At 41.6% G+C, this 4,340-nt stretch overlaps 1 long non-coding RNA gene across 1 annotated transcript; it reads right to left on the bottom strand.

Annotated features, from left to right (window-relative positions):
* Window positions 1-876: 876 nt before the first annotated feature.
* Window positions 877-4,140, bottom strand: LOC123638256. The gene is made up of 3 exons (XR_006735262.1): window positions 4,100-4,140; window positions 3,648-3,718; window positions 877-898 (listed from the first exon to the last, which is right to left on the bottom strand). It is a non-coding gene; the product is annotated as an uncharacterized LOC123638256 (long non-coding RNA).
* Window positions 4,141-4,340: the final 200 nt, after the last annotated feature.

Below are 4,340 nucleotides of genomic sequence, written 5' to 3'. Positions count from 1 at the left end.
GCTGAGGCAGGAGGATTGCTTGAGTCCAGGAGTTTGAGGTTGCTGTGAGCTAGGCCGATGCCACGGCACTCTAGCCCGCTGTCTCAAAAAAAATAATAAAAATAAAAATAAAAAGTAAAAGCATTTTCTCCATATTTTTTAATGTGCAGAGATCCTGCTCTCATTTAACTACACTATTTCTGAGGTGTTTTTATACTAATCTGTCATATTGACGCTCTTACTCAATCATTACGTTTATCTTGCCCTTCGCACATGAATTCTTCCCCTTCATTCATTCCTCCATCCACATATTTGTGGAGCAGCACTTTTGGGTTGCTTTCTAATTCTTTGCTCACACAGTGGCAGCCCTAAGAATTGTTTTCTCCCACCAAAGTTTATAAATCTCAATCCTGTACATCTCTCTCTCTTGTGATTACACTGGTTTCTATGATGACCTTGAGGCCATCCATTTCTTTCTAGGATCCTTGTCAGCATGATGAGGGTCAGGGGGTGGTATGTGAACAAAGCGTGGGGAAAAGAAGGGGTTTTTGTTGTTGTGGGTCCTTAAACTAACTTACCTCTGTGTGACCTTCCTCAGTTGAAGACATCAAGAAAGGTTGCAGACCAGGGCAATGTGTTTCAACGAAACGAGCATGAAAGCCCTGGACTTTGGCTGACATCGGGAGGCTTTCAACCACATCTCGATGATGAGAAATACCGTCCTGTAACATGGTTTCCTTTTCTGTTCCCACACCATTATATTTGCCTTTTACTACTGCAAAAATAAAGAGTATATGAAAATATGTGTAATTAGTTAACAAGGAATAACACAATATAGGCAGTCTTGAAATAGCTTACCACTTTTCGTGAGTTGCTGAGAAGTGGCCATTGGCTTCGTCAATCCCGGTTGTGCAACATTCTAGAACGAAAAACAGAAGCCTTAATAAAAATGAGTATCAACACGGGTAACTCAAGTGTAATGTTCACCATTACCAGACGAATCAACACAACGTGCACAGATTGTGGAATAACTTGAATGTAGACCCAACACTCAATTCTGTCATTATTTAACATATATCTTTATGTGGGGAGAGCGTTATGGGAGCTACTACAGATGTCCTCAAAATATTATCCCCCTCATCCCTACTTCATTACTATACAAACACTATGATTCATTTAGTGTATTTTCTTAACCAGAATAACCTAGGACAAAAATTTTCCGACATAGTTGAGAGCATTTCTGAAACAACTAACATTAAGGAACTAACTTACAGTCATCATGTGTTATATTTTTACATCCATCCACGTGATTTATATTTGTATGAATTATCTCTTGCCCATGAATATGTGGGAGTTTAGTTTTTACTAGTACCTTACCTAAAAGGATGGAGATTCAAAGTAGTATAAGACACTTCTATCTTGTTTGACAAAAAGCTACAGAGAAATGATTGTGCCCACTCAGGTCTTTGCAAGAAAGAGAGAAATAAACAGGAATAAAACTCATATGGCACTGATGGATGAAAGAAAGGCACACATAGCTACTACAAAGAAACCTCTAACTAAATACGGAGGCAGAGAGGGAATGAAGAGACAGACACTGAAGAAACGTCTCCTGCAAGGAAAATTTAGGTGGGTGTAAAACCATTTCAAAAGCTGCGGGCACATGGATGAACACACAAACAAAAACAAGAAACATTTCCACTCAATTATGAACGTAAATCAAGAAAGAAAAGAAAAGACATTCAGCACAATAAGATCTATAACAGAGACTTCTGTTCATAGCACATCCACAATAATACTGACTAACATTTACGTGACAGTTACTTTTTGTCTCCACTTTTGTACACTTTAATTTATTGCTATAAAATGAGGCATTCAAGTAGTGAAACATGGTCACATACCACTATCTGAAAGCTGTAAACTTATAAATACAAAAAGAGAAAAATAGAAACAGAAACATTCCATCAGTTTCTCCTAGGAGGGAAAAAAAAAAAAATGGGTAATCAGAATTCTAAACAGTAATGTGCGGCTTGTAATGGTATCATGTCTTAAAGATATCTTCAGAAACCCTCACTAGACAGAGCACAGTGGGGAATATGGGCAGAATGGGTGACTACAGATATCGGGCACCGGACCCTACGAGGAAGAACAGAAAGTCTTAGATGCTAAGGCACACCCCAGGTGTAATTCTAAGGACACAGTGCCAGAACCAACCACAGATCCCACGGGAAGAAGTCGCAGGGCAGAACAGGAAGGAGCAACGGGTTGTGGCAGAGAAGGACCCCGGAGGACCTGGGTGCCCCACGGAAAGGGTAGGTGGGGAGGTTTGTTCTTCCTCCCCTCACATCTCTGGCAGTCTGCAGGCCCCCAAACTGTCAGACAGACCCTCTGTCCTCAGGAGCCCAAGCGCTGCTGCCCTCAGGGAACTGGGAGCTTCTTGAGCACAGAGCACAAGGCCGCTGGCACCTTGGAGGTCGTTCTCCCTCCCCACAGACCACAGCCCACGTGGTGGGCACCATACTGTTTTCGCACCCATTGTGTGCCTCTGTGCTGCTCAGGGAGCTTCAGCCCTTCAGTTTCTCATTTCACTGGAACCGACACAAATGTGCTACACAACCCACTCAGACTGCCGCAGCCAGAGGGCACCAGTGAATCTCGGGGACCTGAGCGATCTCACAGCTGGCACATTCTGGGCAGGCTGCCTACATGTGAGAGGACAGCACCGAATCCCTGAAGGGCTCCTTGAGACACAGGTGTCAAGAATGACAGGTCTCATTCTTTTAGACCCTTCTCATCTTGCTCCTCCCTCCCCCTTCTGTCCACCGCTGCTGGCAGAGCCCTGGCAGTTCCTGCAGATTTCATGCCTAGTGTAATCAGTGACATAACCAGGATGCTAACATGTCACCTGACTTCTCCTCCGTCCAGGTACCACTGTGCAGCAGCTGCTTCTATCTAAGAGGTCAGGCCCTTCCAAGCTCTTTCCACAGCTGTCCCCTTACTATACATCGTCACTAGTTCCTACCTACCCTTGTAAAAGCCCAGCAGCCACAAATATATTTAGCGCATTTTGTTTTTGAAAACAAATTCTACTCATCAAAATATCACTAAATAGAATTGCTGTTATTAAACTCTCACGTATTTACTATTCCCCATACTTTTCCCTCTCCTGTTTCCTCAACATCTTGACTTGACTATCCAACCTTTTAAAATCTTCAGGTTTCAGGCACTCTCTTTGTTACTTCCAGCTTCCAAAACATCCTACTCCAAACTCTTTCTCTTTGAATGTCATTGGACCTTTCACACGTTCACATGTACCATGCAATTTTACATTTGGTCACGGCTTGACCCAGAAGAATTCTTTAGCTTGTAGGACAACATACTTGAAAGCCCAAATTGATTCTTTCCCACTTCTAAGCCTTATTTCTTAACCTACAGTATGATGGCCTCTTAAAAAAATGCAGAAAACTAGCAGAATTATACTGTACAGCTGTAATGTCCTTAGCACACCATTATTTTCTGACGTATAAGCTGAAAAGTGTAAGACGATCAGCCCTTATATGCAAATGCAGAGGTCAGAGTGTGACATCACACCACCCCTTCTTGGATTTTAACATCACTCAGGGCTTAGATTTTAACAGCATAACAACAGCAACAACAAAACACAGTACCTCAGAATCCGAATCCGCAGGTGACGACGCTTCCTCTTCCTTTGGTCTAGATGTTAACAAGGACCTCTTAGCTATAAAATGTCATTCACAGAGTCATTTACGAGAACATGTCTGACTTTATATTTCAAATACCTATACAAGTCTACTGCCATTCTTTTTTATTTAGATGAAATAAAATTAATAGCAAAAAATTTTTTCAGAATCGATGCAGATTAAAAGAACAAAAGGTAGGCCGTATGAAGGAAAACAGGAAAAGAAAAATAATTACAGGAAACGATTGTTACATTTGAAGCCACATATGCCTTTACGTAACTGGTGCCTTTACGACAGTATTTACGCATGGAGAAATCTCAGAGATATTCACTGATTTACCGCTTCCGCTATTTTCACGTGTTACAGTAAAAGTGACATTACATTTTGCTCTCGTGGAGCATTTTCAATAATACTCATACCATTTTCCTCTCTTAAAGCTGCTGGCTTTGTTGTCTCCTCCTGTGAAAAAGAAAAAAAAAAAGAAATGCACTTCAGAACGCATTGAATTTATTCTCTCACTCACCCACTCACTCAGTCAGATGATACACAGTCACTGTGTCTGCAAATCATGGGCAATATTCTGGGACAAAGCGGAACATATAAATAGAAGGCAGATTCTGCCTGATATTCAAGTGGGACTTGAGATGTCTGGAAACAAAT

This window comes from Lemur catta, chromosome 5 (genome assembly GCF_020740605.2).
Source record: "Lemur catta isolate mLemCat1 chromosome 5, mLemCat1.pri, whole genome shotgun sequence".
Taxonomy (NCBI): Eukaryota; Metazoa; Chordata; class Mammalia; order Primates; family Lemuridae; genus Lemur; species Lemur catta.
This window is presented reverse-complemented; position numbering and strand designations above follow the sequence as displayed.